This window comes from Abramis brama (assembly GCF_963993115.1).
Source record: "Abramis brama genome assembly, chromosome: 24".
Lineage (NCBI taxonomy): Eukaryota > Metazoa > Chordata > Actinopteri > Cypriniformes > Leuciscidae > Abramis > Abramis brama.
Window position 1 is genome coordinate 9912529 of NC_139986.1, and position 14032 is coordinate 9926560.

Genomic DNA, 14032 nt, shown 5'->3' on the forward strand with positions numbered 1-14032 from the left:
ACAATGTAAAAGGTAGACACAATCGGAATGTAGACGAAATCAGGACATGTACATATAACAAGCAAGTCTTTTTTCATTAATTGCCTTTTTAGTTGGAATATTGTACAAATAAAACTTCTGAGGGTGTATTAACACAGGCTGTTCCAAGGTGTTTACACATTGGGACACAGAAATGTGTTTTTGCATCAACTTTCAAGGCTTTGTTTACTTCCATTGCTGCAGAATAACTTGAAGTTGTTAACTCATTACTTTATCCCTGAAAATTGTATATCTCTGAAAATTACATTATATCTGAGTTTTGTTGATCTAAACTTTGTCTTTACCTTCTTTGATTATTCTGAAGCAATGAAAGTAAATTAAGCCTTGAAAGTTGATGCAAAAGTGGCAGTTTGCTGCCTACTTTTTGTCCCATTCACTGGACTTGAACTACTTATATTTCAATAAAACTACAAAATAGGGATGTTCTAAAACTTTTAACCGGTAGTGTAATTAATGTAAAAACATAAGTTATAATCAGTGCCATGTAACTATTAATGACAGATGTAACCAGCTTTGATTGCAAATTATATTACAGTTTTTCTCCATTGGTTTGGCTCATTTCTTGAAACAGAAATTACATTCTCAAAACAACATGGACAAACCTCCAAACCACTTGGCAATTGTTCACAACAGAATTGAATTTCTCATTCATTTCATCAAATTGCTCAATGTCTCAATTGCTCGAAGTACATGTCTCAATGTCTCAGTACATCTTTGCAAATGATTAAGTACAGGTAGCCTACATTTAGCACAATTTCCAAGTGAATAGATCTTGTTGATCTAAACTGATTGTTGATTCTCAGTCTAATGGTTGTTCGCTCCAAAACGTGTCAGCGTCATTTCATTGTATAAGTCATCACATGCACAATAGTCTGTTCAATTGTCAAAATTAGTCAAGAACATAATACCTTGAATACCATATATGTATATATACCATATAATATTATTGGTCATCGGGCCACGGTGGATGTCCCAGGCCAGCGAGGGGGCAATATAACTATGTGTGCTGCCATATCTGAGAATGGTGTGGCCACTCACATCCCCAATCTTGGCCCATACAATACACAGAAGCTCCTCATCTTCTTGGACCGCCTTCATTTTGATTTGATCCCTGAAAATGAAAGAGGTCTCATAGGGCCTCACCTACCACAATATGTCATTGTATGGGACAATGTGAATTTCCACCGTGGCCTGCTCATCAGGGCCTGGTTCACTACTCATCCAAGGATGGTCATGGTGTTCCTGCCACCTCACTCTCCTTTCCTCAGTACTATTGAGGAGTATTTCTCCGCTTGGAGGTGGAGAGTGTATGAGCATCAGGCTCAAGATCAGAGGTCCCTGCTCCATGTGCGGATATTACAGGAGATCAGTGTAGGGGATGGTTGCGACATGCACGCCGTTTCTTCCCTCATTGCATCACAAGGGAGAATATACGCTGTGATGTGGACGAGAATCTGTGGCCAGACAGAGCAGCGTGTGGATAGCCAGGAGGGTGAGGACGGTGGCCAGGAGAGGGAGGGTGAGGACAGCGACCAGTGAAGAACTGTTAGTTGTGAAACTCCAGCTTTATTTACAGCACTGTAGGCTGCATATAATTTTCATTGTTTTTTGTTTGTGTGTTTATATTACAGTATATTATGCTGTATACATTTTCTTTTTACTCTGATGTATGGAAGTTACTTAATGTGTGTGAATGATAATGGTTACAATTTCCTTGGCAGTATGAGTGTAATGTGTGATGTCAAACCTTGGAGGCTACTCTTACCCTAAAATCCTATTTATTTTTTTCAGTTTTATACACAGTTGTATTCTGTTAGCTAGACAAAAAATAGAAATTTAGTTTTGACACATGAGTGAACTGTTTTGGGAGAGGCATGAGCTTTTGCAGGTGAACCATGGTGTTGTGCCGAACCATCCACGTTATTTTGGCAAAAGCACCAAGAGTGTTGAGAACGTCTGGTCTGTTTCAAGAAATGAGCCAAAGCAATTGAGAAGGATCTTTGCCATTTTTGTGGCACTGACTCTTTATATGGGAAAGGAATTTAGTTTTGAAGCATGAGTGAACAGTTTTGGGAGAGATATGAGCTTTTGCAAGTGAGCTATAGTGTTGTGCTGAACTGTAAGACTGTTTTGCCAAATGATCTTAGAGTTTTGATAATGTAATGTCTGTTTCAAGAAATGAGCCAAACCAATGGAGAAAAACTGTAAAATAAGTTATCTAACATTTATTTTATTGTGTATTCAGAACTGACAGATGAAGACATTGCAGAACGTTCCGGGTTACTTGACTGTAACCCTGTTCCCTGAAAAAACGGAACGAGATGCTGCGCTGCTTAGCGCATTGGGAACGTCTTTAAATGTGACCAGCTGTGAATATAGTGTGTAAACACATCAATAGAATTGACCCGGAGGTAATATAACCTCAGTCGGTGACGTCATCAGCGCGCACCCGCGACACGAGGCTATAAATAGATGAGCCACAGGTGCATCGTCAGATATTTAGTTTGACGAGCAGTCCTGGGACATCATCAGCACGGCAATGCAGCGCAGCATCTCGTTCCGCTTTTTCAGGGAACAGGGTTACAGTCAAGTAACCTCACAAGAATGCAAGAAAGCCCTAGACATTAGCTTGTGATGTCGACTCAAGGACGTGAGAGCCCGGAGTGCTCCATGAGCATCCAAACTATAAAATCCTATGAATGTGTGCGGAGAGGACCAACCTGCCGCATCACAAACAAATTGCAAAGGGGGCACCTCTTGCCAAGGCAGCAGAGGAGGTGACCCCTCTGGTGGAGTGAGCCCTTAGACCCGTTGGCGAAGCTTGGCCGCGTGCCTCATAGGCAAGAGCAATAGCATCCCTGACCTAATGTGACATGGTCTGTTTGGTGACGGCAGCACCTCTATTGCTGCCCCCATAACAAAAGAATAGTTGCTCCGACTTACGCCACTGGCTAATGCGGTGGACGTAGGCCTGAAAAGCACGGACTGGACACAGTCTGTGAGATCTCTCCTTCTCCGGCGTTATGAACGGTGGAGGGCAGAAGGCCTCTAGAGTGACCCGATGTACAGCCGAAAATGGTACCTTAGGCAGGTAATCAGGATGAGGATGCAAAATCACTTTCACCATTCTTGGGGCAAAGTCTAAGCAGGATGGCGAGATTGACAGAGCCTGCATATCCTCGATTCTTTTCAAAGAAGTTATTGCCATAAGAAAAAACATCTTTAGAGTCATAAGTTTGTCAGACGCTGATTCTAGAGGTTCAAAAGGAGTCTCAACCAGACCCTCTAGGACTATTGCTAAGTCCCATGATGAGATCTTGGGTTTTACGGGAGGCGAGTGGCACCCCGTCAACCAAGGTGTGGCAAGCCGAAAGAGCGGCCACCTAAACCTTTGAGAGTGGCGGGGCATGTGCCTGTTGCGACCGGCAGTGAGAGTGAGAGTGAGTGAAAGTTTGTCCTGGAAGTTTTAGAGCTCTCGTGTTTGTGTTTTTCTGTCCTTATATTATAGGTAAAGTTCTTACGGTCCTGTTCCTATTTCTATTGCGTCGTTTATGTATGCGTGTATACAAAATGGATATTAGAATCGTTTCTGCCCTCTGGACGCTCTTCTTTGGTTTATTTATCTCCGACTTTGTCAAAGGAGCTGTTAGCCATGGAAGGCTACAGTACACCAGAACTACACTGCTGCAACTGAACTGTGGGATAACGTGCGGGACAGACATCACGTCACAACTGCCTGATTGTATCCTAAAAGACCCAGGGGGGAAAACAGCGGCAAAGAGAAGGCGAGGCAAGCGGGGAGGCGTCAGGAAACGCTTCCGAAAACAGCGGCTCTCATGTATTCCTCTATCCTCCATGATCCTCGGGAACGTCCAGTCCCTGAGGAATAAAATGGACGAGCTTCAGGGATACGTCAGCTTTCTGAAGGACTTCAGGGAGTGTTGTGTCCTGGCTTTCACAGAGACCTGGCTGACGGAGTATGATCAGGACACCGATTTATCAGTTGATGGATTTGGGGCACCTTATCGACTTGATCGAGAGAGAGAGGTAACGGGGAAATCTCAAGGTGGCGGGGTATGTTTATATTTCAATAAACGATACTGCACTTCTGTGACTGTAAGAGAACGTATCTGTACATCAGATGTTGAACTTTTATCAGTATCGCTACGACCTTTCTACCTACCCCGTGAATTTCCACAACTTTTTATTACGACAGTCTATATTCATCCAAGGGCGAACGCTGAGGCGGCTTCAAACACCATCTTTGAAACCGTGCAGAAAATGCAATCACTCTCACCCGAGGCGCCAAATTTCATACTGGGTGATTTTAATCATGTATGTCTCAAAAAAACACTGACAAATTTTTACCAGTATGTTTCCTGTCCTACCAGACGGGATAAAACCCTGGACCTCTGCTATGGATCTATAAAAGACGCTTACAAATCAAACCGCCGCTGGGTTCAGCGGATCATAACTGTGTGCATTTGCTGCCAACATACAAAACTGTCCTAAAAAGACATAAAGCTCAAATTAAAGTAATTAAGGATTGGACTGATGAATCCGTATTATGCTTGCAAGATTGCTTTGGTTGCACAGACTGGGAAATGTTTCAAAAGTCCTGTGGGGATGACCTAAATGAATGGACTGATGTGACATGCTCATATATTGCTTTTTGTAGAGACATGATTGTTCCATGTAAACAGGTGAAAATCTACCCTAACAACAAACCATGGATAACTAAAACTGTTAAAGATAGCTTACAGAAAAAAAACTACAAGGGGGGTGACATTGCTGAACTACAAATAGCAAAAAAGGATCTAAAAATAGGAATTCTCAAAGCAAAACGAAACTATAAATACAAACTGGAGAACAAGATGGCAACAAACAACCTTGGGTCAGCCTGGGACAGTATGAAAACCATAGCAGGCCTCCAGAATCTAAAGAGCAGCAGCCCAGTCACGCTGAATGGTTTCAGTTCAGATACTGAGCTGGCCAGTGCTCTAAATCAATTTTACAATCGTTTTAATATTTTCGATTTTAGCAATGAGATTGACAATTTGAGTAAACAGCTCGTAGACGTTCAACATTTTAATATAACGCAAACAGAAGTGCAAAAAGCATTCCTCTCAATAAGAGTTAATAAAAGCTGTGGTCCAGATAACATCTGTGGGCGCATACTCAAAACCTGTGCAAAGCAATTGAGTACTCCTTTCCATCACATTTTTAGCAAGTCTTTAGAGGCACAATTAGTACCTGAGGTCTGGAAGGATGCTGTGGTTATCCCTGTTCCTAAATCAAACACCACTAAAACCCTTAATGATTTTAGACCAGTGGTACTCACATCAATAGTGATGAAAGTATTTGAAAAATTGGTGAGGTCTGAAATATTGAGAAAAACTGAGCATTTACTTGACCCTCTGCAGTTTGCTTATACACCCCGTAGGGGGGTGGAAGATGCCACAGTCACTTTACTTAATTTACTTTTTAAGCATTTAGATAACAATGGCTCACATGCCAGACTTTTATTTATTGACTTCTCCTCAGCTTTTAATACAATTCAACCTCATATTTTAACCACAAGGCTGCTAGAACAGTTTGATTTGAGCAATAACCTGGTAGGCTGGATCCTCAACTTTTTAACAAACAGGACGCAAAGAGTGAGAGTGAATGGCAATCTTTCTGAAAAAGTCTGTTCATCAACAGGCTCTCCACAAGGATGTGTACTCTCACCTTTGCTTTTTATCCTGTACACAAATATGTGCCAGAGCAGGTGGGAAAACAGGACTATAATTAAATACGCAGATGACTCAGTAATTGTCAGCCTGCTCCAAGACAGTGAAACAGGCCACGGTCCAGTCATCGATGACTTTGTTGAATGGTGTGAGGCGTCTCACCTTCAATTAAATGTAGTTAAAACAAATGACATGCTCATTGATTTAAAAAAAAAAAAAAAAAAAACACAAGAAATTACATCAATCAATGGTCAAACTGTTGAATGTGTCGATTCATATAAATACCTGGGGATGATAATAGACTCCAAACTCACATTTGGAACTAACTGTAAAGTGGTATGTAAAAAAGGGCATCAGCGCCTGTTTTGTTTGAGGAAATTGAGTAAATTCCAGGTTGATAAATCCATCATGACCCTATTTTATCACGCTTTTATCGAGTCAGTTTTATCATTTGCACTAGCAGCCTGGTTTGGGAATCTCACTTTGAAAAATAAAAACTCGCTCAACCAAATAGTAAAGTGGTCTAGCAGGCTGATTGGTGAGCAACAGCCTAACGTGGAGACCTTATACACAAAACAGGTACAGCGCATAACTAGTTCAATTTTAAACGACAGTTCTCATTCACTGCACACAGAGTTCCAGCTTCTACCCTCCGGGCGTAGGTTTATGATCCCCAGGTGTAAAACAAAAAGACACAAGAATAGTTTTGTCCCTGCAGCCATTACACTGAGGAATAAGTTATAGTTATATTTTGCACAAGTGTTCATTCTGTTTTTTGTAATATACAATATGTATGTATTATTCTATTCCTTTAGTTTTATATGCGTCTACTGCAAACAAAAATTTTACCTACGTATTTAAATCTTTTTTTACTTGTATCTTACATACAATTTTTACGTATGCTTATGTATTATTTTATTCTTGACCGATAAGAACTTTTCTGATGATTTTTGATGATGTGTGGTAATGTGATGATGTGCGATAATGTGATGGTGTGTGACTCTACTGCAAACAAAATCTACCTTCGGGTATAAATAAAGTAACCTGAACTTGAACTTGAACTGTTGATAATTTTTCCTGCAGGAATTCCAGAACTGAAGCAATCTGGCAGTTGACCGGATCTGCATTATTTATGACACACCACCTTTCAAAGACACTCCATTTGTTGGCATAACTCTTTCTAGTGGAGGAAGCCCTAGCACTTAGAATGGTCTCAATAACGGCAGGCGAAAAGCCCAGTGTCCCTCAGTTGGTACCCATCAGGGGCCAAACATGAAGGTTCCAGAGGTTGGGCCTGGGATGGAATATCGTGCCCTCCATCTGAGACAGAAGGTCCCTCCTCTCCGGAATCGTCCATGGCGAGCCGTTGAGGAAAGATATTATCTCGGAGAACCAAACACTGGCTAGAACTCCCGGGAGCAGAGAAACTGGAGGAAATGCATACAGGCACATTCTGGGCCATGTGTGCGCCATTGCATCCAGACCCAGGGGCTGGGTGACTCAGAGAGGGGACATTCCGTTTTCTAATACTTCGTCCTCTTGGTCCACCTCCGCTTCGTAAAATCTGGTCCAAATCTGTTTGACTACTTTTGGCTGGAGTTTCCATTCCCCTACCGGTAGTTTCTGTCTGGACAGTAAATCCGCTCCCATATTCAGGTTGCGTGAGCGCAGACCTCCCTGGTGATTTATGTAAGAGACTGCCGCTGTGCCGCACTAGGCCATGACAGTCTCTCAACTGAGGGAGAAAGTATTTCAGGGCCAGAAATACAGTCATCAGCTCGAAGCAGTTGATGTGCCAATTGAGCTGATGACCCTCCCATTCCCCTTGAGCTGGACAACCACTTAAGACCGCTCCCCAGCCCATCAGGGAGGCGTCTGCCGTTAGCATTCTGCGACGGCAAGACGCACCTAAAGTGGGACCCAAGGCAAGGAACCGGGGTCTGAACCACGTAGAAAGGGAACGAAGCCGCAGCGCATAACCCTTACCATAAACATGGATTTTAGAAAGTGCATGAAGCGTTCAGCGCGTGCTCTTGCCTTTATTTGCCCTTGGGGATTGTATAGATGAAATCCCCCGTTTTGAGCCACAACTGAAGTGGTCTCATGCGCAAAAGGCCCAGAGGAATCACTGTGGACGCAGCTGCCATGAGACCTATGTAATGTCCTGACCTAGCCAGATGTTTCTTAGGGTGTTAAAATTGGTCTTGACACGAGCAGGAGACAGTTTTGTCCCCGATGGTGACAGTGTCCCATTTAACCCCAAGCATGTTACCCTCAGGGCGGGAGAGAGTACGCCCTCCTTGGCGTTGCATCTCAGCCCCATATAGAGAAGATGAGCGTAGATCGATCTCAGTGTCGAAGCGCAAGCTCTTAAGACTGGGCCAGTATCAGCCAATCATCTATGTAACATGGCTAGTCGAATGGAGGGACCCGATATTGGTAAGCTTCGCCCCCAAAAGCAAACCTTGGGAACCTCCTGTGTTGTGGCAATATTTCTATATGAAAGTATACGTCCTTCAGTTCGATCATGACGAACCAAACGTGATGTTGAATTTGCGACACGATCGTCTTTACAGATAACATCTTGAACTTGAGTGCTTTGACTGTACGGTTTAAGCCTCGAAGAACGAAGATTGGACGCAACCCCCCATCCTTCTTGGGAACCAGGAAGTATCTGCTGTAATAGCCTGACTTTCTCTCTGGAAGAGGAACATGTTCTATGGCCTCTTTGCTCAGCAGAGATTGTAGCTCTTGTGACAGTACATGCGCCACTTCCGGTCTCACGGAAATGGATACCACGCCGTTGAAACGCGGAGGACGATTAATAAATTGAATTCTGTATCCTATTTGTACTGTACTTAATACCCGCGCAGAAAAGCCTGGCAGAAGTTTCCACGAGAGTGGTATCAATTTTAACACTTCCTTTTGTGGGGATGTTAGATGTTCCGTGTCTTGGATGACAGCAGGAAGCAACAGAACATCACCAGAGGTGGCGAGGAAGTACAGTGGTTTCGTGAGGGTGTCAGGTAGGAGCTTTTTGATTTACATGCCTCGTCCCATCGGGGCACACCCCCACAGACCTGGAACAAAACAACCCTCAGGATTTTGTCTTAGGTCTATTATGAGGCAGCTGAGTGCAACGAGCAGGTCCCCAGTTTTTATGAGGGGGAGCGCAACTCGCTACACTTTGCTTTTGAACCCTCCTTAAATAACGATGAGCAAAAAGAAGAGATTTTAGTAAGTGTCTCTTCGGACTGGCCCATCATCGTATAACCACACACCCCTGCACCCACGATAGTCTTAATACGTCGAGGGCACAAAGATGCACGAAGAATAAGGTTTTCCCCATGAATGAGTTAACGTCCTCAAGGAAGGCAGTCTAGCTGTAATCCGGCCATCACACGAGTCACCACCTCGAGAACCTCTCAAACGTTTTATCATAACGAGAGAAGTGTTCGGAGGCAGCTTTAATTCCTCAGAATTAAATGTGGCCAAAGAACAGGCAGACAATATTATATTATATATAATACATACATATCATATATATATATATATATATATATATATATATATATATATATATATATATATATATATATAATTAAATTATATAAAATATTATATATACATCAATGGCGGCTGGTGAATTTTATTGTAGGGGGGGCTAAACCAAACCCATGTAGGGGTGTCTGGGGGCATCCCCCCCCCCCCCAGAAGATTTTTTTTTTGATTTTCACATACAAACGAAGCATTCTGGTGCATTCTGACAAAATAATAAAGACAAAATAGAACATTTTCTTACAAAGACGAATGAGGCCGGGGAACTAAGTTTTAACTTAATTTATTTGCCTTGTAGAATTCAGCAAGATTAAAAGTGCAAATACATCAATAGAAATTGGGAATTATACACAAGTTAACATTCTCTCTCTGTGTCTGAATGCGTGTTTGTAAGAAAGTGAGAGAGAGAGAGAGAGAGAGAGAGAGAGAGAGAGAGAGAGAGAGAGAATGCGATTCTAAAATGGGTGAGTGTGTTACGGCCAATCTATTGTGTTGGTAACTTCACTCATAAATCTATCTACAGTCAAGTATGCAAATACAGTCAAATACGATAAAATACCAATATAATATGTACAACCTTTTATGTGTGGTTGTTCAAGACACACTGAAGGCATGATGCCACCATAGGTTTGCAGAGAACTACATACAATATGCACACTGAAGGCATGATGCCACCATAGGTTTGTCTCCCTCAGTTGAGGTTGTGAGGGCCGCTGTAACCCAGTGTCCATCCTCACGGGAAGGGGGGATGGGGGTTGGTTGTGAGGGCCGCTGTAACCCAGTGTCCATCCTGACGGGAAGGGGGGATGGGGGTGGGTTGTGAGGGCCGCTGTAACCCAGTGTCCATCCTCACGGGAAGGGGGGGTGGGGGACAGATAGAAAGAGAGAGAGAGACAGAGAGAGAGAGAGAGAGAGAGAGACTACATTACTTGTACTGAAATGTTGCTCGTCTCTCTTTCAGTGCAGCAAAGCAGTCAATGACTTTCTCATTGAAATCATGCATTTTGAGGACTAGTTCCCTCTCCATGGAGAGCATGGCTAGTACATTCAGATGTTCCTGGCCCATTGTATTTCGCAGGAATGTCTTAATTCTTTTCAAAGTTGAGAAACATCTCTCAGCTTCAGCTGTTGTCATGGGAGTAGTTATGAGAATGTTCAACAAACTCACAGTCTCAGAGAATGTCTCCTGGAGGTTGTAGCTCATGATAACCTGGTACAGTGCCAGTGCACCACAGCAAGCCTTGAATTCAGGATTCTCATAGATCAGAGACAGTTCCGTCTTGAGCTTTGCCTTGTTCAGCGTGGGATATGCCTTCACAGTGGCATTCAGAGCCTCAGCAGGAAATGAATGGCAGTACCTTTCAAAAATATCTCCCTGTACTAAGGTAGCACTCACAAGGTGGCCAGTGAAAGAGAACCTCGCTTTGGTGTGAGCCAGGATGGTGTCGCAGACCTCTTCAGACAGCCTCTGCTTCGCCTCTTCTGTCAAAGCCATCCTTGGTCTGTCGGTTCCTGATGGCTCTTGCAGCTGGTCAGAGTCTCTGAATGCAAACAAACCAATAATGTGTTTGTTAGGCTGTGTACAGTACTGTAGTCTACGTGATGCACATGTTCACACTTTATCCAGTACAAAGATGTCAGTATACCCACTGATGGTCTTCGGGGTCCATTGGACCCCAAATGACTTTTGCTTAAATTAAAAAAAAAGTTCTCTTTTTCCAAATGGTATTAAACTTCCTACGGCTCTCAACACTTTCTAGATCTACAAAAAAAGTAAAATGGAATGTTATCTGTTTTTATGTAGGCGTGACAAAAATAGTGACACTTGTGGTCTTTGGAGTCTATTGGACCCCAGACAATAACATTTAATTTTGTAACAGAACAATAGTTTTTTTGTTTTTTTTTACAAATATAATTTTACTCTGTTTATTAATGTTTTTACTCAACATGTGTACAGTTTTTGGAGGATTTATATTTTTTTAATTTCTATAAATAAATAAATAAATATTTATTTATCACTGGACTCAAAATAGACAAAAACCATGAGTGTCACTTTTTTTGAAGACCATCAGAGGGTTAAAATGGGCAGGGATGCATAATGTTATTGTTAAACACTGTTTTTTAAGCTATCCATTGTGCCTCACCTAACCAGGATGTCCAGCACAGAGTAAAGCAAGCTAGATTACACCACTGGCAATATATTATAAAAAAAGAACATATATTATAAAAAAGAACACAAATACAGTCTCCTTTCATGCATCTGTTCTCACAACAAAGCTCTGCTTTGAGAAGGATCGAATAATATAAATGTTATCTTACCTAATGGTCTGCACACTGCTTGTGAAGCTCTCGAGGGCCCTTTTGATGAAGACTGCATCAATGTCCTTCTTCTGGAGCTTCTGGTACAGAATGTCGACGTGGGGCATGATTTTGTGAAAAAAACAGAAAAAAAATAAAATCTTCGTCCTGTAGCATGCTCTCTCACGCTGAGCTGGTCAAATGGACCATGTGAACCCGTCTTGATGGCTTCAAAACATTCAAGGAGGTCATCTCGGTTCTCGTACACAGTGTTGACGATCCTGCTGTTAAAATTCCACCTTGTAGATGAAGCTCTGGGCAGTCTTCGTGAAACAATCTTGTCCAGAACGCTGCACCGTTTCGGTGACCGAGAAAAGAAAGACGCAATACCGCTCAGATCGGAAAAGAAAACGTTAACTTTTTTGATGTGGGAGGTAGCTTGCTGCATGATCAAATTAAGCTGATGTGCATTGCAGTGCACATAATGGACATTATTAAAATGTTCACGCACCTTTTGCTGCACACCAGCCTTCTCTCCCCTCATCACACTGGCACCATCGTAAGCTTGTGCAACGAGTTTCATTTTGTCGTTGACGTCGGCCAAAAGTTGGTTCAGTCTCTCCAAAAGTACACTGGCAATTGAAACTGACGTTGAATCCGAGATAGGAATAAACTCAAAAAAACGTTCCTGCACTGCATGGTTGTCATCAATGTATCTAAGCACAAGAACCAGCTGTGTTGGATGGCCAGATAGCTAGCTGACTTGACCTCCTCCACAATCCTTTCCCGCGCAACCGCTAGCATCAGGGTTCGAAATGAGGGGGGTCTGGGGGGGTCCCGGACCCTCCATAAGTCATTAGGGACCCCCCATAAGAATTTATTTTTGGATTTTGGGGGGTCCCCGACAAATATATTTTAACATTAAAAATGATTGTGAAAATTATAGGTCTTTAGTGACGTTTTATATTTATAACAGTAATTATTTTATTTCCTAGCGCGAGGCAGCAATCAGGGCAGCTATTAGCCGAGTGAGTTCTAGCGTCACAGATTGTTGTTGTGGTGCTCCCGCAGACACGCACTGTAGCTGAACGCGGCAAAACGAAACCTCACAAAGAGTGAAATCCTGAATGAAAATCCTGTAAGTGCTTCGATTATGTTTATCTCCATAATTGCTTATAGTAAAATATTAGGAGTTCGAGTTCCTATATCAAAAGTTGCATTAACTAGATATCCAGTGTAATGATAGAAGAGTACGTTTGTCAACGTTTCTTGTTAGCTGTAACGTTATCTGCCAGCTAACAGCAGACTATGGAAGCTTGTTTCCGCCACAGAGTGAAAAATAAACAAGGTAACGTTAATTGCGACTTTTTAATCTCACAATTCTGACTTTTTATCTCAGAATTACGTGATATAAAGTCGCAATTGCAGGTTATAAAGTCAGAATTGCGTGATATAAAGTCGCAGTTGTGTGTTATTAAGTCAAAATTCCGTGTTATAAAGTCAAAATTATGAGATATAAACTCGCAATTGCGAGGAATATAACTTACTTGAAATTCTGACTTTTTTTTCTCAGAATTGCATGTTTATATCTCGCAATTGCGACTTTATATCACGTAATTCTGAGATAAAAAGTCATAATTGCATGATATAAAGTCGCAATAGCGTGTTATAAAGTCAGAATTGCGAGATATAAACTATTCTGAGGTTAAACCAAAAAAAAAAAAGAAAAAAAAAGTCTTTTTAATTAGATTTTAAAGAATTTTTAATAATTTAATAATTAAATTTTAGGGGACCCCCCAAGAGTCCTAAGTCATTTCGAACCCTGGCTAGCATACATTCTAAAAGCTCGTTCTGCACCGTCTTGGATGTGCCCTTGAACACCGTGGCATTTTTCAGGTGCTCATCAAAAACTTCATCTAACTCTGCCACGAAGTCCACCAATCCAAGAAAAATACCTGGGTTTGTGGAGCCCTCCGTCTCATCCTTGCCTTGCAAAGCCAACTCGAACACTCTGCAAAACTTCACACACTGGATGAGCCGGTTGAGGATGTGTTGGTTCTTGCTCATCTCATCGTTCCCATACACAAAAGAAATATATGTAAATATATTTTATAGTGTCAAAAATATATGTGGCATTTATTCCAAATACATTGACGTTGTCCACTTATATTTATCATTTTGAAATATATTCTGAAATATAACAAAAATATATGATGTTAAGTGTGAAATATATTTACATTTATAACATGTAATATAAAATATATGACAAAATATATGGTCATAAAATGTTTAGCTTGCTAAAGAAGGGTCGAAAATGTATTTTGATCATAGTAATTCCTCTACCTTTTCCACTATACACAGCAGTAGGCTACCATATTTCACTACTGTATTATGACACACAGCTA

The 14032-nt window shown here is 41.7% G+C and overlaps 1 long non-coding RNA gene across 1 annotated transcript in view; it reads left to right on the plus strand.

Annotated features, from left to right (window-relative positions):
• The window catches only part of LOC311075301, a 54309-nt gene that overhangs the window by 5943 nt on the left and 34334 nt on the right, over window positions 1-14032 (plus strand). The gene's annotated exons all lie outside the window — the stretch shown is intronic.